The sequence below is a fragment of the Typopeltis vanoorti genome, chromosome 24 (genome assembly GCF_054136105.1).
Source record: "Typopeltis vanoorti isolate ZY-2024b chromosome 24, IOZ_Tvanoo_1.0, whole genome shotgun sequence".
NCBI lineage: Eukaryota > Metazoa > Arthropoda > Arachnida > Uropygi > Thelyphonidae > Typopeltis > Typopeltis vanoorti.
Genome location: NC_143572.1, coordinates 39,381,993 through 39,403,014, shown reverse-complemented (window position 1 = coordinate 39,403,014; position 21,022 = coordinate 39,381,993). Strand labels below are relative to the sequence as shown.

At 37.6% G+C, this 21,022-nt stretch overlaps 1 non-coding gene across 1 annotated transcript; it reads left to right on the top strand.

Moving 5' to 3' along the window:
• Positions 1-17,851: 17,851 nt before the first annotated feature.
• On the top strand, positions 17,852-17,958 carry LOC150093114 (U6 spliceosomal RNA). The gene has a single exon (XR_016550458.1). It is a non-coding gene; the product is annotated as a U6 spliceosomal RNA (small nuclear RNA).
• The last annotated feature ends 3,064 nt before the right edge of the window (positions 17,959-21,022 follow it).

The window sequence follows — 21,022 nt, the reverse complement described above, 5'->3', positions numbered from 1 at the left end:
CTACAAAGATCAGGCAAGGAGGGTGACTTAGTTGGTGAGAGTAGCTAAAGAGAGGTATGAACAGCAGTTAGCTGTTCATACCTCTCTTTGAGCCAAAAAGAATCCTAGGGAGTTCTTTCGATATGTAGCCAGCAAAAGAAACAATGATTATGGAAGGATGACATTGATTGGAGAAAATGGTATAAACAGCTGTTGCAGAATGTGTGGTGGAAATACTTAATGAGCAGTTCATGAAGATCTTTCAATGTGACTTCATGGAGAGATTGAGAGCAGTTGATGATGAGGAGGAGAGAATGGCTGTAAGTGAGCAAGAGGTGTATGGGGAGTTGAGTAAACTAGATGTAAATAAGGCTGTGGGACTTGATAATATATCACTATGCATTCTGAAGGAATATTCCAGGGAGTTGACACCTGCCTTGACATAATTTTTTAATATGAGTCTTGCACTTGGTCAAGTTCCTAAGGAGTGGAAGGAGGGCAAGATTATGCCACTTCATAAAGGAGGTGATCGAATTCAAGCATCAAACTATATTTCTCTCTGTGTGTCATGTGTTGTGGTTAAGTTGTTAGAGAAGCTTGTGAGAACTAGGATCCAGAGTTGGGTTGACAACAATGGTATTATCTTTGATAGACAGCATGGATTTGCTAAAGGGAGGTCATGTTTTAGTAATCTACTTACTTATTACAATAAAGCGACTGCTTCCTTGGACAGAGGAGGAGGATACACAGTAATATACTTGGATTTTGCAAAGGTTTTTGATAGTGTACCTCATGATAAGTTGTCAGTCAAACTAGAGCAGATGGGGTTGGATTTTAGATTAGTGCATTGGATTGGAGACTGGCTATCTGATAAGAATCAACAAGTTGTGTATGGGTGTGCAATATCCAGGAAAAGGAAAGTCACTAGTGGAGTGCCTCACGGGTCTGTTTTAGGGCAATTACTGTTTAACTTGCATATTGATGATATTGGCGAAGATTTGGATGGAGATATTCAGTTGTTTGCAGATGATTCAAAGTTGGGATGAACCATAAAGAGTAGTGATGATGTTGTGGCCTTGCAAGAAGACTTGAATAAATTGAGTGATGGGCACGGAAATGGGGATGTGAGTTCAATGTTGCAAAATGTAAGGTTTTAAAATTTGGAAAACAAAGATGGGATGCAAAATTTATGCTGAATAATATATGGACATAAACACAAGAAAGATATTTAATTAACCAAATATTTTGGTCTGGAAATAGCAGACCATCTTCAGTGGCACTACAAGAATGGTTTTAAAAAAAAAAATACAAGGTGGAATACTAATAATAGATCATTTAAAAATAGAACAAGCTGCATGATGATATATCACTAAGTATTAAAGGGAATATTTTTAAGCAGAGATATGATTGAAATAAAGATATTAATTAATAATATTAAATAACATAAAATTAATATGAATTAATGAGTTATCCTGATTGGACTTTCCTAGATTTTTGATGTAGATATACAGTCATTCTGATTCAGGTTAGGAAGATAGAGTAAAGACTCTACACTTTCTTTGAATAAACATTCAAATTTATAACGGGATCTATGTAAGAGGCGAGTTTTTGACCAAAGGATGTTGTGGTTAGTTTCAATCCCATGCTGAGCCAATCCAGATTTATCCGGTTTGTTATGATGAATGGAGAATTGATGTTCTTGGATTCTTTTTTCAAGAGAACGTCCAGTTTGTCCAAAATAGGAGAGATCACAGTTGCAGGGAATTTGATAAACTCCAGGAAGAGATATAGTTGAGCATTTGTCTTTAGGAGAAGGAAAATGGGAAGATAATTTGTTAATAGGTGAATAAGTAGCTGTTAACTCATATTTCTTCAGAATTCTTGAGATACGTTCTGAAATCCCGGAGATGTAAGGAATTAGAACTCGACGCATTGAATCTTCGTTGTTTTGGGGTGGATTATAAGAATCGAGAAGATGTTGAGTACGCTTTTCGGAAAAGCCATTGAGTTTCTTGTGTTGTTGGATAGTAGAAAGTTCTTTCTGTAGAAAATTAGAAGTAGAACAATTAGTTTTGGCTCTTCTGATAAGACATTTTATGATTCCTGTTTTTTGACAAGGATGATGGGATTTCAGAACCTATCGCAAGAATTCTGAAGAAATATGAGTTAAAAGCTACTTATTCACCTATTAACAAATTATCTTCCCATTTTCCTTCTCCTAAAGAAAATGCTCAACTGTATCTCTTCCTGGAGTTTATAAAATTCCCTGCAACTGGATGTTCTCTTGAAAAAAAAGAACCCAAGAACATAAATCCTCCATTCATCACAACAAACCGGAAAAATCTGGATTGGCTCAGCATGGGATTGAAACTAACCACACCATCATTTGGTCAAAAATTCGCCTCTTACATAGATCCTGTTATAAATTTGAACGTTTATTCAAAGTAAGTGTAGAAGCTTTACATCATCTTCCTAACCTGAATCAGAATGACTATATTTATATCAAAAATCTGGGAAAGTCTAATCAGGATAACTCATTAATTCATATTAATTTTATGTTATTTAATATTATTAATTAATATCTTTATTTCAATCATGTCTCTGCTTAAAAATATTCTCTTTAATACTCAGTGATATAACATCACGCAGCTTGTTCTATTTTTAAATGATTTATTGTTAGTATTCCACTTTGTATTTTTTTTTAAAAAACTGTTCTTGTAGTGCCACTGAAGATGGTGTACTATTTCCAGACCGAAATATTTATTAATTAAATATCTTTCTTCTGTTTATGTGCATATATTATTCAGTCTTTATGTCACAAGTATCCTTAAAACATCAGAATTTATGCTTGGTGAGAATATATTGTTGGAGGTAGAATCTAAAATTTAGGGGACACATCGCCAAAATTGTGAAGACAACACAAAGACTTCTGAGAATGATACAGAGGACACTGACGTGTAGAAGTAGGGAGATTCTTGTTCCATTGTATAAGGCTTTGATTAAGCCACACATGGACTGTTGTGCCCAGATTTGGTCACCGGGTTTTCAGAAGGATGAAGAGATGTTGGAAAGATCCAAAGGAGACTAACTAAGGTAGTTTCTGACCTCTGGAATGTTGAGTATGAGGAAAGATTGAGAAAATGTACTTTTCAGAGTCTGGTGGAGAGAAGGAAGAGCGGAGATATGATAGAGACATGCAAGTTGGTAATGGGTTGTTATAAGATCAATGGTGGAGAAGTTCTACAGAGAATAGTGGGAGAGCCAGAGGTCATCCCTGGAAACTGTATAAAGAGGGTGTGAGCAGGGGAGTGAGAGGCAGGTTTTTTTTGTGCAGAGTTGTGAATGATTGGAATGCCATGCCTGAGAGTGTGGTGTCTGCAAGGAGTTTGAGTGTGTTTAAGACACGGTATGATAAGATGTGTGTGTGTGTGTGTGTGTGTGTGTGTGTGTGTGTGTGTGTGTGTGTGTGTGTGTGTGTGTGTGTGTGTGTGTGTGAGATAAAAGGACCTCCCAGATGAGTCTTTGACTCCATGAGGTCTTGGGGTAATAATAATAATAATAATAATAATAATAATAATTTTGTTTTTATTTGGGCTGAAAAGCACAATATATCTTTGCCCAGTTTTTTTATCTTGCTTCCGCAAGGATATTTTGAAAAAATTCATACTTTGTCTTTGACAAGTCCTTTCCAAAATCATATAAATTATGGAAGTGCAAATACTTATAAATTAAATTTAACAAAACATTCAATTCACATTTATCTAACTTTAATTAAAATTCTTAGCCCACCCAATCTGTGACTTAGAAATATTCTATTAAAATCATTATCCAATTTCAAAGGAATCTACTCTCTTTAAACAATTTTCCAAGACAAATGAATGCACTGGTCTATGCATGTAAAATATTTAGACTTGTTTGACTGCAAACCAAATATGACGCTTGTGAAATATTTCATCAAACCCTATTCATATAATAAAATAAGTATTTGGCATTTATAAAGCAAAGTATGTGGATTATAAGCTATTTATTTTATTTTATTTTATTTTAAAAATAGGAAATGGAAATACATGGGAAAAAATTAGGAATTTTTTAGAAATACATTAGAGAAAATTTTATTATCATTTAATAATAAAAATAGCTTAGAAATTCATGAATTTTTATTTTATACAGTTTCTCTTTCAAATGCAAAGAAAAATATTTTGTACATTATTATTATTTAGTCCTCCAAGGAGTCAAATGACTCATCGTGGGAGGTCTTTTATAGGAAACACAAGTCTATCAAGATTCATCGTGGGAGGTCCCTCCTAGGAAACACAAAGTCTATCATACAATTCCTTAAACTCATTGACTGTTCTTGCTCTCACCACTCTATCAGACAATGTATTCCACTGCTCAACCACCCTCCATGCAAAAAAACCACTCCATACCCTCTTAATCAGTTTCCTTTCGTAACTTCCAGGGATGGCTCCTTTTCATCGCTCCTTCCTGCTGTTCAACCAAGCGAAAGAACTCCCCAGTCTCAAACCTGTAACCACCTCTCAACAGTTTAAAAGTCTCAATTATATCACCTCTCCTTCTTCTATCCACCAAATACTGCAGTCCATATTCCATTAGCCAATTCTCATAACTAACATGGTACAGTCCTGAACCCATCTTGGTTACGTGCCTTTGTATCCTTTCAGCAGTTAATTTATCCCCTTCAAATCCTGGGGACCAAATCTGAGAACAATAGTCTAAGTGTGTTATGATCAGGATCTTATACAATGTAATGATAACTCTTTTATCTCTGCAGGTCGGTGTCCTTCTCATTATTGCAGCAATCCTCTGTGTTACCTTCACCACCTTTGCAATATGTCCCCTGAATTTCAGGTTTCTATCAATCATAAACCCCAGATATCTTGTCTCCCCTACTTCTTCCAGTACAGCTCCTCCAATAGAGTATGCAGAGTCCCATTGATGTGTCCCAAACCTCAAAACCTTACATTTTGCTTCATTAAACCGAAACTCCCATTCATTTGCCCATCTGACTAGCTTATTCAAATCCTCTTGCAGGACTACCACATCTGCACTATTACTAATAACCCTTCCCAGCTTCACATCATCTGCAAACAACTGAATATCCCCTTGCAATCTACTGACAATGTCATTGATATAAAGGTTAAACAATATAGTTCCAATGTACTGTGTACATTGTAACTGTGCTGTGCCCTGTGGGAACCCACTTGAAACTCTGCCTCCTTGAAACTGCCCCACATACACAACTCTCTGATACCTATCATGCAGCCAATCCTGAATCCAGTTGACCAACCTGACATTCAAACCCATGTGATGCAACTTGAATATCAGCTTATCATGTGGCACCCTGTCAAATGCCTTTGCTAAATCCAAGAAAATGGCAGTATATGCCTTTCCCTCATCTACTGCTCTTGTGACTTTATCATAAAAGGCTAGCATATTGCTAAAACAAGAGTGCTCCTTCACAAATTCATGTTGACTCTCACAGATAACATTACCCTCATCTGCCCAATGCTGTATACGGTCCTTCACTACTTACTCCAAGATCTTACTAAATACTGATGACACACAAACTGGTCTATAAAGTGTCTAATTAGACACTTCCATTCTGCTATCGCCCTTATGCAATGGCACTATCTTACTTTCCTTCCATTCCCTGGGCACCTTTCCCTTTCATTGAAAAGCCAGGTCAAAGGAGCTGTCAGTTCCTTAGCACATTCTCTCAAAACTCGCGGCGAAATACCATCCAGTCCCACAGCTTTACTGACATCCAGAGTCCTCATTATTTGGAACACCCTCTCCTCCTGCATCTCTAAACCTTGAATCTACCCTATCCCTCCAGTATTAAAATTTACTCCTCCAGGATGAAATACACCAATAAAGTGTTCATTGAACAATTTCCATGTGTCCTCTGCATCAGTCACTCTATTTCCATTTTTATTCCACAATATCATTCTTCCACGATCATTTCTCCTCCTACTGGCCACATAGCTAAAAAATTCCCTAGGATTTTCTTTGGATCTTAGGGCCAATCTCTTCTCATATTCCAGTTTCGCCTTTCTTACCATACTAGTCACTCTCCTGGCCGTTTGTCTTATATTCTTCATGCATCTGCTCTTCACCTGTCTCCTTATATCTGTTCCATAGCCTCTTTTTCACATGCAGTTCCTGTTTAATATTGTTTGTCATCCACTTTCCACCAAATTATGTCCTGTTCTTCACTTATGGAATACAGCTTACTATTGCTGCTAACAAATATTCCTTCATAATTTCCAAAGCACTAATGATATCCTGGCCTTCCAATTCCTCCCTCCATGAAACTTCCCCAAGTTGATGTCTAAGACTGTATAATCACCTGCTTTATAATTCCACATCTCATTGATAGTCTTGCATGTATATTCATCTTCCAAGTGAAAACCACATGGTCGCTCTCTCCAACTGGTGGGAGAGATGTCATCTCAGTTATTATCAACTCTTCTGATGCCATGACTAAATCCAAAACTCTTGAACCTCTTGTTCCCTCTATTACATTCTGCCTAAGACATTTGTCCCTCAAGAATTCTAGAAATTCCATCCCCTTATTGCTTCATGCAACTTCCTCTCACCAATTTATACTGCTGTAGTTAAAATCTCTCATAACAATCATTCTTTTTGCACTTGCGAAGCTCAACTATCTAAAAATAATGTCCAAACTAAAGTAGTTTCTGACCTCTGGAATGTTGAGTATGAGCAAAGACTGAGAAGATGTAATTTGCAGAGTCTGGTGGACAGGAGGAAAAGGGGAGATATGGTAGAGACCTATAAGTTGGTAAGGGTATAGGATCAATGGTGGAGAAGTTCTACAGAAAATGGTGGGAGATCGGGGAAGAACCAGAGGTCATCCCTGGAAACTGTATAAAGAGGGTGTGAGTAGGGGAGTGAGAGGCAGGTTTTTTTCGTGCAGAGTTGTAAATGACTGGAATGCCTTGCCTGAGATTGTGGTGTCTGCAAGGAGTTTGAATGTGTTCAAGGCACGGTATGATATGCAGTGTGTGTGTGTGTGTGTGTGTGTGTGTGTGATAAAAGGACCTTCCAGATGAGTCTTTGACTCCATGAAGTCTTCGGGCAATAATAATAATAACAATATAATTATAACATCTCCTGGTCTTCACTCTCTGTGCTCCTTGGTTTAGAGCAACACCCCATTAAATATCCCATCTGCCCTATCTCCACCTCACACCATATGCTTTCAAAATCATTAGTGTCAATGCCTTCCATAGCGCACTCTTCACTAAAAAAACTGTACGTTTTTTACATTAATAAAGAGGTAATAATATAAAAAATGGACTCATTATTAAAACTGATCGCATCATCTCTATATAAAATACTATTAATTAAAGTGGTATATATGAGTCTCTGAAAAGACATAGGGATAATCTGCTGCAAGTATTAATCAATGTAGAAATGAAAATCATTATTGTAATAAGGAATTGTAATAGATTCTGAATAACTGTGAACTGGCTTTCTGAATCTCATTTTTACAAGTTGGCAAGTCCTTCTGCAGAATGCTAATGAAGCCATCTGCTAACTTAATAGTTAATTAATTAACTTACTACTTGCCTCGTCTAATTATTTCCTAGTTCTAATTAAGCCCTATTTAATTCCCTGCTTTTAATAAAGTTTGCTGATTTAATTAAGTCATCTATTAGAATAGAACACATGCAACTGCTATTCAATTGCTCCATATCATCTAGCAATTGTGATTCTAATTCAATACTGGATGCAAAGTGGTGATGTAAAATGTGACCTGCTATATATCTATGATATTTATATAGCATGTCATCTAAATCTAATTTTTTAAAAGTATATTCTTGTTGGTATATATTCTTCTATAGTTTCTTTCTACTAGAAAGAAATACAGAAATGATCTGTTAATTTATTTTAAAATGAATATATTTAATTTTTAATTAATAATGTGTAGAAATGTAAAGCTATGCAGTTTGTAATAAATAGATTATGAGATTTACTCCATTTGGCGTTTATCCCATTTGGGATTTATCCCATAGGGTTTACCCCATTGATGACACTGTACTCCAGGATATAGATGAGAGTAAGTATTTGGGGGCAGTAGTAGGGAATTGAAGTCTATAGGGCATATTTCTAAGGTTGTCAAAGTACCTCATAGGATTACTTAGCCATTGAAGACTCATTAACAAGCAGAGTGTCATTCCTCTTTATAAGGCATCGATACATCCACATCTGGATTATGCTCAGGTCTGGTCACCCAAGTATCTTGGGAAAGAGGAGTAGTGGAGAGAATCCAGAGGAAAGTGACCAGGATGGTGAGTGGCCTGTGGAATGCTCCCTATGAGGATAAACTGAGGGTTTGTGGGTTGCAGCAGTTGGATGCAAGTGAAGTGTTTCAGCACTTGGCTGAAAGGGGAAGAACAAGAAGTCACCCCTGGAAGTTGAGTGAGAGTGTAGTTAGTAGGGATGTGAGGACTAGATTTTTTGCTTGAAGAATGGTGAATGAATGGAATTGGTTGCCAGAGTCAGTTGTGGGTGCTTTGTCTGTTAATGGGTTCAAGGAGAGGTATGATAGATATTGTTTCGATAGTTAGGGGTATCCAGCGATGAGTCTTTGGACTTCACGAAGGTTCCCATACAATAGTAATAATAATAATTAACAAATATCCACTTTGTTCTCAGTATTGTCATTTGTTATTACTGACAAGTAACCTTGACATGCATACATACACATATTGAAATAAACTTTCTACCCTTTTATATGTTAAATAAAGTTAACACTTTCATGTTAAAATGTTGTGCTATATTTGTTAGCATTTTTAAAGACATACATTACTAATGAACAAAATCAAATCAACTAAATGCAATATTTACCATTGAAAGTTACAGCTGGCCCTTCATTTATATAAGATCTTGGTTCAGTTTCAGTTTAGAATTTGAAATAGGTCAACCTTCAGGTCATTTTCAATTTAGATTTTAAAGTGGGTCACTACAACAGACCTTCAGAGTTGGTTTCAATTTGACTTTGGAAACTGTTTCACATTCATGTTCAAATTTGGTTTGCATTTGAAATTTGATATATGAAAATTGCAGCACACCTTCTTCCAAGGAAGAAAAGGTTTTGAAAAGGGTCCAGAGGTAATTCACTAAGATGGTTTATAGTCTCTGGAAATGTTGAGTACAAAAAAGGTTGAGAAGATGCAATTTACAGCATCTAATGGCTAGAAGGAGGAGGGGTGATATGACAGAGACATGTAAGTTGGTAAGCAGTTCCTATCTGATTACCATTGAAGAAGTTTTTCATAGAATTGTGGGAGAACAAGATGTCATCCCTGGAAGCTGTATGAGAAGGGTGTGTGCAAAGGAGTGAGAAACAGACTTTTTTTTGCATGGAGAGCAGTAAATGATTGAAATCATTTACTGTTCTCATCATGCCAATCATGTCTTGCTAGTGAGTCTTTGACTCATTAACAAGACATAAGCTAACTCAGAATGACTGGCATTAACTCAGAATGACTGGCATATATAAGGGAGAGAAAAAGAAGAGGTGTAAATAGAAATACTTTCATCAGAGGCAAATGAATTACTTATATGGTTTGCAATTAACTTTTTGTGGGGCAGGGAAGCAGCATAAAAAATATGTATGCGTATGTCCAGTATGTTGCTGAGTGGAGCAAATTATATGTGAATCTATAACCTATAGATATGGATGTTCTCATTTATTATAGACCTAATTAAAAAAAAAAAAACCTTATGAGTAGAAGGAAAGATTGCTGAAATAAAGTGCCATAAGGCTTCAATTTGGCAATGCAAAATTATTCAAATTAAGTGGATATTGAATCCAACATTATTTCACAGCCTAATAGAGAAACTACAAGAGTTTCATGCCGAATATAGAAACTGTAAAAGTTTTGGCGAATCCAAGTGTAAGCAAACCTTTCATGACAGGGGCAATTCATGGTAAAGTTGGAGTAACCTCTGATCACTTTCTTTAGTATTTCCCATAATGTAAAGCACATCTCCTTGCAGACATGTATGATGCTATACATTATGGGGGGGGGGGGTCACTACCCAGACTGGTTTCAACCTTTGTTGAGGTCTCATCAGTGGATAGGTAGATCCAGATGTAAACAGATGTAAATACCCAGGTTGAAGTGATGCAGAAGTCATACTTTACCATATGAGTTGCCAAAAGGTGTGACATCACAAAAGGCACCAAGAATTACTGAAATGAAGAGCCAAAAGGCTTCACTTCGGCAATGCAAAATTATTTAAATTAAGTGGATATTGAATCCAACATTATTTCACAGCCAAATAGAGAAACTAGAGAAACTACAAGGGTTTCATGCCGAATATAAAAACTATAAAAGTTTCAGTGGATCCAAGCATAAGCAAACCTTTCATGACAGGGGAAACTCATTAGAAGGAAAGATATTTGTTTGTGAAATATAAGTAACTAACCAATAATAAATAGTGGATGCGATCCAATGTTTACATTGGTTGTTTAGTAAAAGCTATAAGAAGAGGAGGGATTATAAAATGAACTAATAATATTGATCAGATGATTCATCTAGACATTTCAGAAATACGTGTAGGTTGTCAAGTATTTCTGAAAATCATCTCGTACAACTGTTGTGCTTATCATGAGTATTTATTTCAATTTTTTATTTATATTTTACTTTATTTTCGAAAAAATTTTTTTCATTCACTAATAATCAGTGTATAACCTGTATATAATCAGTTTAACCTATGTGCTAATGATATCAGTGAAGATTTGGATGGGGATATTCAGTTCTTTGCAGATGATGCAAAGTTGGAATGAACTATGAAGAGTATGAAGATGTTGTGGCCTTGCAAGAAAACTTGAATAGATTCAGTGAATGAGCACAGGAATGAGGATGTGAGTTCAATGTTGCAAAATGTAAGGTTTTAAAATTTTGGAAACAAAGATGGGATGTAGAATTTACTTGGTGATATATTGTTGGAGGTGGAGGAAATAAGAGATATTGGGATGATAGTGGATAAGGATCTGAAATTTAGGGAACACTTTGCCAAAATTGTGAGGACAGCACAAAGAATTCTGGGAATGATGCAGAGGACACTGACTTGTAAAAGTAGGGAGATTCTTGTTTCATTGTATAAGTCTTTGATTAGGTCACCTGGTTTTCAAAAGGACGAAAAGATATTGAAAAGGGTCCAGAGGTGACCGAGTAAAGTAGTTTCTGATCTCTGGAATGTCAAATATGAGGAAAGGTTGAGAAGATGCAATTTGTAGAATCCAGTGGATAGGAGGAAGAGGAGTGATATGATAGAGAGACCTACAAGTTAGTAAGGGGTTGTTATAGGATCAACGTTGAAGAGGTTTTACAGAAAACATTGGGAGATCAGGGGAGAACCAGAGGTCATCCCTGGAAGTTGTTTAAGGAGGGTATGAGCAGAGAAGTGAGAAGCAGGTTTTTTGCATGCAGAGTTGCGAATGACTGGAATGCTTTGCCTCAGAGGGCAGTGTCTGCAGAGAATTTAAGTGTGTTTAAGGCACTCTATGATGAACTGCGTGTGTGTGTGTGTGTGTATGACAAAAGGACCTCCTAGATGAGTCTTTGACTCCATGGAGTGTTGGGTAATAATATATATATATATATATATATATGACTTGAAATCGGTTCTAATTGCATCATTAAGATAGTTCACAAATACTAATTTTACAAATGAAATTTTACCAGGAACAGTGCAACAAATGCCATATATATGGAAACTTTGTAAAATTGCACTCATGCAATTCAGAAAGGATATAATATACTGTAAAGCAAGTTTTCCTGCATAACGTTAAAAAAAATTGAATGTGATGGCACAGTATTTTCAGGGAAGGATAGAAAAGATAGAACGGGGGGCAGGGGAGTACTGTTGGTGATAGCTGATGAGTTGCAGCCAAAGAAAGTAGTATATCAAGAGGATAGATGTGTGAATGATAGTTCATTTGAAGCAGTCTGGTGTGAAATATTGACCAACATAGCCAAATATCCAGTTGGATGCTACTATAGGCCAGGGGGTACAGGGGGTGATATTGAATTCATGCATCAGCAAATTAGTGCAATGAGTGCAGGGTTAGTGATTGTTATGGGGGATTTTAATTAGGGCGATATCAATTGGAAGGAAGAAATATCATGTGGCAAAAAGGAAATGGAATTCATACACCTTCTAAGAGATAATTACTTGAAACAGCACATGACTGAAGGGACTCATGGTGTAAGAGCATTGGATCTGGTCATAGGTTCAGAGGACATATGCATAAGTAAGGTGTCCTCATTACCTCCAATTGGTGGGAGCAATCATATGGTATTGACTTGGGAGGTTGCAAAATTTGTGGATTTCTCTCTTAAGAAGGAGTATATATGGAACTATAGGGTAGGTAATTATAACAAGCTTTGGAGTGAGCTTACAGTGGTCCCATGGCAGAATAATTGCAGGGGAAAGATGTTAGTAGTGCATGGGATAAAATCATTGGGTATCTGAAGAAGGCAATATCAGAATGTATTCCCATGGTCAGGAAGACAAACAAGGTAGGTGTTAGATGGATTAGTAGTAGTGTCAGGCTTAATCTGCAGTAAAAAAATGTCTTGGAAAATTTACAAGAAAAAGGTAATCAGTACACCCATGAGCAGTACATGGCTTGAGCTAGGAAGGTTACCAGCATAGTAAGAAAAGCTAAATCAGATTATGAGAAGACCTTAGCCAATGAGATCAAGGGTAATCCCAAAGGAGATCAAGGGTAATACCATGCTGATGGTATTGAGGTGACCAATTGAGATGTAATAGTAGAGTTACTGAGTGACTTTTCAAATGTCTATCACCCAAATGAGGATATCTCTGCCTGTAGCAATAACTAATGTGAGAATTGATGTTAATAAATCAGAGGTATTTAGTATATTGCAGAATTTAAATGCAAACACACTGTAGGTTTAGATGGAATATCAGTGCGGGCGTTATGTGAATTTGCAAAGGAATTGTCAATGGTTCTTACTTGGTTATTTAACTTAAGTTTGAATTCTGGTATGATCCCTAGGGAGCGGAAGGAAGGCAAAATGGTTCCTTTGCATAAAGGTGGTGGCTCTAAGACTGTGGTAGTTAATTACAGACCACCCACCATCTCGGGAGTGGTTATGAAAGTATCGGAAAAGTTGGTTAAGGACAGAATTCAAGAATGGATGGATCAGAATATGATACTCTATAGGGGCCAACATGATTTTGTTAAAGATCGATCCTGTTTTTGCAATCCATTAACATTTTATAATAGAATGACATCTGAGTTGGACAAGGGAAATGGCTACACAGTGATACTACAGGATTTTGCTAAGGCTTTTGACAGGATACCCCATAGAATACTGTTGTGCAAATTAGAGCAGATGGGGATGGATACTAAATTGATGATATGGATAAGAGAATAGCTTATGGAAAGATACCAGAAAGTAGTGTATGCAGGAGCAGAGTCCAGGATGAGACAGGTGATCAGTGGTGTGCCTCAGGGCTCTGTCCTTGTGCTGTTATTGTTTAATTTGTACATAAATGATATTGGAAATGACTTGAAGGGAGATATTCAGTTGTTTGCTGATGATGCAAAGTTAGATAGCAAAACAAAAAATCCAGCTGATGTTGAGAGTTTGCAGGTGATTTAGATAAGATGGCAAAATGGGCAAAAGGTAATGGATGTCAGTTCTATGTGGAAAAGTGTAAAGTTATGCATTTTGGGATTAAAAGATTACCAGCTGTGTACCATATTGATGGAACGGTACTCCAAGAGATTGATGAGGCTAGGGACTTGGGGGTGTTAGTGGATAGGGAGATGAAATTCAGAGAGCACATTGCTAAGGTGTCCAAGATTGTACATAGGATTACTTGGTTATTGAAGAACACACTAACATCCAGAGATGAAGAGGTTATTATTCTCCTTTATAAGGTGTTGATACTTCCACATTTGGATTACTGTGCTCAAGTCTGGTCACCTGGATTCTTTGGAGATGAGATGAGGAGATGGGATGATAATGGATAAGTAGGGGATACATAGCCAAAATTGTGAAGACAACACAAATAATTCTGGGAATGATGCAAAGGACATGTAGAAGTAAGGAGACTCTTGTTCCATTGTAGAAGACTTTGATTAGGCCAAATATGGCTATTGTGTCCAGATTTGGTCACATGGATTTCAGAAGGATGAAGAGATGTGGTAAGGGTTCAGAGGCGACTGACTAACGTAGTTTCTAACCTCTGGAATGTCAAGTATGAGGAAAGATTGAAAAGATGCAACTTGCAGAGTCTGGTGGACAGGAGGAAGAGGGGAGATATGATAGAGACCTACAAGTTATTAAGGGGTTGTTATAGGATCAATGCTGGAGAGGTTCCACAGAAAATAGTGAGAGATCAGGGGAGAACCACAGATCATCCCTAGAAACTGTATAAAGAGGATGTGAGTAGGTGAGTGAGAAACAGGTTTTTTTCTTGCAGAGTTGTGAATGATTGGAATGCCTTGCCTGAGAGTGTGTTGTCTGCAGAGAATTCGAGTGTGTTTAAAGCATGGTATGATGAGCTGTGTGTATGATAATAGGACCTACTAGATGAGTCTTTGACTCCATGGGGTTTTGGGTAATTTTTTTTTAATAATAATAATAGTTTCTTATCTCTCTAATAATTACATAAATATACTAAAATTTAGACAACAATGCAACTTTTTCTTGCCAATGGTTCAGTAAAAATTATAATTACTCGTAATATCATTATCATTTGCAGAATTTCTCATTGACACAAGTAAAAAGCATGTATTATTACCATTAATAATAATCATAGTAATACTTGACACTTTATAACTCAGAATTACACAATTAAACAATATTACTTATGTTGCGGTTTACATAATAATACTTTTTTTTTTAAATTTAAATATATAAATTAAATATATAATTTTAAATTTAAATATATGACTGAAGTATTATTATCACATTTTCTGTTTACTACAAGTATTCACAGAATGTTAAGTAAATAATGTTAGTTAAATACTACTACTACTGGGATGTAATGTCTCAACTGCATCCTCGAAGCTTTGTAATTAGCTTATCTGAGGATGACACTAGTTATATATATATATATATATATATACAGGGTGTTCGGGATAAATTTGACATATTTATAATTAATTATATTTTTCCGTAAGTTACATGTATTAACACACACTTCTCTTCATTTAAAAGTTTGGACCCTTCTTCATTCATATACAAGATGTCAGAAAGGATGGATAGCTGGAACCCACCTGAATCATGGAAGAGAATAACTTGTATCATGATGATTCGATTCGTGCCCGCCATCAAAATAAGGATATTACGACTGCTGCCCAATGCTCCCTGAATACAGTAAAAACAATCAGGCATGAACTAGAGACTTGCAATGGTGACTACGAGGATGTAGCAAGAAGAAAGATCCCTAGCAGACGATCTGATTGCGTTCGTACAGCAGAATTCCTCGCAAATCTGCAGGAACAGGTGTTGAAGAACCCTGGCATTGGAATTCGGGCTTTGTTCGTGGAGTTGCTAACTGTAGTCAAGCCCTGGATAACAAGGGTAGCCAATGGTAGGCCGTATGTATGGCAGCAGGATTCGGCCCCTTGCCACACCTCTGGGAAAAGTCAAAAATGGTTGTCTGAAAATTTCTACGACTTCACCAGTCCAAATGTTTGGCCTCCAAACTCCCCAGACCTTAACCCCATGGATTATTTTGTATGGGGCGCAGTTGAAAAAGACACCAATCGCACTTCCAGTAATACAAAAGCCCAGTTAATGGATAAAATTAAAACAGTTTTTGCGGCCCTTCCCAGGGAGACTGTACCATCAGCTTGTTCGAGGTTCCGAAGCAGAATTGAAGCTGTGATCGATGCTAATGGTGGTTATTTTGAGTAAATCTTGTTGATAGTATTGTAATTAACTCTGCCTGTAATGTTTTTTTGTCAATTCATTAAATTTAATAGATACAAAGAAGATTTTCTTTTTCCTTACGAAACTGTCAAATTTATCCCGAACACCCTGTATATAACCAGTTGTCTTGGAAAATGAATAGACATGCAGGAGTATCAAAGAGACGGGAACTTATGTGGAATTATAAGGCAGGTGATTATAATAGTCTTAGACGTCAACTTGGTGAAATTTCGTGGAGGGAGGAATTGGAAGGCCGGGATATCATTAGTGCTTGGGAAATTGTGAAGGAATATTTGTTAGCAGCAATGGTAAGCAGTATTCAACGAGTGAAGAAGAGGACACAATTTGGAGTAAAGTGGATGACAAACAATATTAAACAGGAACTGCATGCGAAAAAGAGGCTATGGAAGAGATATAAGGAGACAGGTGAAGAGATGCAGGAGGAATATAAGACACAGGCCAGAAGAGTGACTAGTGTGGTAAGGAAAGCGAAACTGGAATATGAGAGGAGATTGGCCCTAAGATCCAAAGAAAATCCTAGGGAATTTTTTAGCTATGTGGCCAGTAGGAGGAGAAATGACTGTGGAAGAATGATATTGTGGGATAAAAATGGGAATAGAGTGACTGATGCAGAGGACATAGTGGAATTGTTCAATGAACACTTTATTGGAGTATTTCATCCTAGAGGAGTCAGTTTTAATGCTAGAGGGATAGAACTGGTTCGAGGTCTGGAGGTACAGGAGGAGAGTGTGTTTCAGATACTGAGTACTCTGGATGTCAGTAAAGCTGTGGGACTGGATGGTATTTCACCACGATTTTTGAGAGAATGTGCTAGGGAACTGACAGTGCCTTTAACGTGGCTTTTCAATGAATGTCTGGCTTTGGCAAAGGTGCCCAGGGAATGGAAGGAAGGTAAGATAGTGCCATTGCATAAGGGTGGTAACAGACTGGAAGTGTCTAATTATAGGCCAGTCTGTGTGTCATCAGTAGTTGTTAAGATCTTGGAGAAAGTAGTGAGGGACCGTATACAGCATTGGGCAGATGAGGGTAATGTTATCTGTGAGAATCAACATGGATTTGTGAAAGGACGCTCTTGTTTTAGCAATATGCTAGCCTTTTATAATAAAGTTACAAGAACATTAGATGAGGGAAAGGCATATACTGCAATTTTCTTAGACTTGGTGAAGGCATTTGACAGGGTGCCACATGATAAGCTGATATTTAAGTTGCAGCACATGGGTCTGAATATCAGATTGGTCAACTGGATTCAGGATTGGCTGTCTGATAGGTATCAGAGAGTTGTGTATGGTGGAGCAGTTTCCAGGAGGCAGAGGGTTACAAGTGGGGTCCCACAGGGCTCAGTACTAGGACCTATATTGTTTAATCTTTATATCAATGACATAGCCAGTGGATTGCAGGGGGATATTCAGTTGTTTGCGGATGATGCGAAGCTGGGAAGGATTATTAGTAATAGTGCAGATGTGGTAGCCCTGCAAGAGGATTTAAATAAGCTAGATAGATGGGCAAATGAATGGGGGTACCAGTTTAATGCAGCAAAATGTAAGGTCTTGAGGTTTGGGAAACATCGATGGGATGCTGCATACTCTATGGGAATAGTTATACTGGAGGAAGTAGGGGAGACAAGAGATCTGGGGTTGATGATTGATAGAAACCTGAAGTTTAGGGGACATATTGCAAAGGTGGTGAAGGTAACACAGAGGATTGCTGCTATTATGAGAAGGACACTGACCTGCGGAGATAAGAGGGTTATCATTCCATTGTATAAGTCTCTGATCAGACCACACTTGGACTATTGTTCTCAGATTTGGTCCTCAGGATTTGAAGGGGATAAATTAACTGTGGAAAGGATACAAAGACTGCCGAAGCAAGTATATGTACTTGCTTCGGCAGTACATATACTAAAATTGGAACGATACAGAGAAGATTAGCATGGCCCCTGCGCAAGGATGACACGCAAAATCGTGAAGCGTTCCACATTTTTGGGTAAATGTGGCGGTCGAGTTAAGCTAGTCTAGAAAACGTGTTTTTAAAGTTAAATATAGTGTGGCTTTTTGTCACAAATTGTGCTAAGATTGTGCATCGGTTAGAAACAAGTGTCCTTCAGTGGTATTATTGTTTAGAACTGTGTTGTATATATTGTGTTTTCACTGCCGTTTGTTTCACTATATCAACGTATAAAGATGGCGTCCAACAAGAAACGTACGTCAGCGGCGCGCAGGACTTCTACTATTACACGAAAGGCTGGCTCAGCGTTAGATTTTTCGCAATGGATGCGTTGCGGAAACTGCTACATGTATGCACCGAAAAATGTGAAGGATCTGTGGTCGGTCTGGCAAAATGAAAAGAAAGAAAATGTCGACGTATGTGAGAAGTGTCGGGATAGGCTGGAGCGTTTAGGAATGGAAGCTGACATCGGGACCGTAGCGGAAGAACTTCGGCGGGAGTTTATGAAAATGAAAAATGACCTTCATCTTCTTCATGAGGAAGTGGAAGTGATCGGTAAGGAGATACTGGAAGTTAAAGCTGAGTTTAATGTGTTAAACAGAGAAATTAGGACTATAGAGATTACTTTAGCTGAAGTAACTAGAACAGGATTACATATGGGTGAGTCTTTGGTGAATGATTCAGTAATAAATAGTATGGGAGTGATTGGGAGTCAACATAATAAAACCACAAGTGGCCAAGAAGAAATGAGATGTAGTGAGAGTGGGGGGGGTAAGTAATAGAGAGTTGAGTAATGAAGCTGGGAGAGTCATGCTGAATAGTGTAGAGAATGAGTCCATGAGTGTGAACTTGAATGAAGTTAATAGTGGTAAAATATATGGTGATTCTATGATTAAGGGTATGGAGAGTGGTATGCATGAGGAGTGCTTGGCTGATGGTACAATAGAAAGAGTGGCTTTAGCAATAAAGAGAGGGCATGAAACAGACAAGATGATAGTTATGGTGGGTACGAATGACCTGAGAGGTAGTATAAATCGGGTAGGAAAAGATTTAAGAACATTATTTGATATTGTGAAGAGGAAAAGTGTCAATGGGAGAATAGTGTGTGTGCTGCCTCGTTTTGACAATTACGAGTTAAGTAGACGAGCAATGATAATGAATGATATGATTGCAAGAATGTGCAGAAAAAGAGGTCTGGAGTTTGTTGATGTTTGAAGTGTGTTTGAAGGAAAAAGGCAGTTGTATGCTAGAGATGGACTGCATCTTAACATGGAAGGACATAAGAGATTGAAGAAGTTATTGTTTTCTGAACAGGTTGAAGTTATTGGGCAGGGAAACTAATATTGAAAAGGTTGAGTGTAAGAGAGAGAAACTTTAGCACTGATTGTGTATTTATTGATCCTTATAGGCAGAATAAATTGCAGAAGAGAGGGGAAAAAAATCGGCATAGGACTACGGTAGTTAGTGACTTATATATCAGTTCTAAAGCCGGTACAAGAACTAGAGGGAATCTGCAATTTTTGTATACCAATGCTAGAAGCATTAGAAATAAGAGAGAAGAATTTTTGGCATTAGTCAGTGAAATCTCACCAAAAGTTGTAGGCATTAGTGAAACTTGGCTGTCAGCAGAAGATGTGGTCACTGGAATTGAATGTGATGGGTACAGTATTTTCAGGGAGGATAGAGAAGATAGAACAGGAGGAGGAGTACTGTTGATGATAGCTGATGTGTTGCAGCCAAAGAAAGTAGTATATCATGATGATAGACATGTGAATGAGAGTTCATTTGAGGCAGTCTGGTGCGAAATAGTGACCAACGCAACCAAATATACAGTTGGATGCTGCTATAGGCCAGGGAGTACAGGGGGAGATATTGAATTCATGCATCAGCAACTTAGTGCAATGAGTGAAGGCTTAGTGATTATTATAGGGGATTTTAATTATGGTGATATCAATTGGAAGGAGGAAATATCACGTAGCAAAAAGGAAATGGAGTTCATACATCTGCTACGAGATAATTACTTGAAACAGCACGTAACTGAAGGGACACATGGTGTGAGAGTGTTGGACCTGGTTATTGGTTCAGAGGTTATATGCATAAGTAAGGTGACCTCGTTACCTCCAGTTGGTGAAAGCGATCATGTGGTATTGACTTGGGAGGTTGCAAAATCTGTGGATTTTTCTATTAAGAAGGGGTATGTACGAAACTACAGGTTAGGCAATTATAACAAGCTTCGGAGTGAGCTTGCAGCCATCCCATGGCAGAACATATTGCAAGGGAAAGATGTTAGCAGTGCTTGGGATAAAATCAGCGGGTATCTGAGGAAAGCAATATCAGATTGTGTCCCCATGGTCAGGAGGTCAAACAAGGCAGGCATTAGATGGATGAGCAGTAGTATCAAGCTTGAACTACAAAAAAAGAAAATGTTATAGAGAATTTACAAGGAGAAGGGCGATCAGGACACCCATGAGCAGTACAAGGCTCAAGCTAGGAAGGTTACCAGCATAGTAAGAAAAGCTAAATCAGATTATGAGAAGACCTTAGCCAAAGAGATCAAGGGTAATCCCAAAGAGTTCTTCCGCTATGTGGCAAGTAAGAGGAAGAATGACTTCGGAAGGATAACCTTAGTGGGTGCTGATGGTATTGAGGTGACAAAATCAGATGTAATAGTCGAGTTACTGAGTGATCACTTCTCAAAAGTCTATCACCCAAGTGAGGATATCTCTATACCTATAGCAATACCTAATGTGAGAATTGAAGCTAAAGAATCAGAGGTATTAAATATATTGCGAAACTTAAATGCAAACACTGCGGTAGGCTTAGATGGAATATCAGCTCGGGTGTTGCGTGAATGTGCAAATGAATTGTCAACCCCTCTTACCTGGATATTTAATTTAAGTTTGAACTCTGGTATGGTCCCTAGGGAGTGGAAGTTAGGCAAAGTGGTTCCTTTGCATAAGGGTGGCTCTAAAACTGCAGTATTGAATTACAGACCAATCACCATCTCAGGAGTAGTGGTAAAAGTATTGGAAAAGTTGGTTAAAGACAAAATTCAAGAATGGGTGGATCAGGATATGATACTCTATAGAGGCCAACATGGT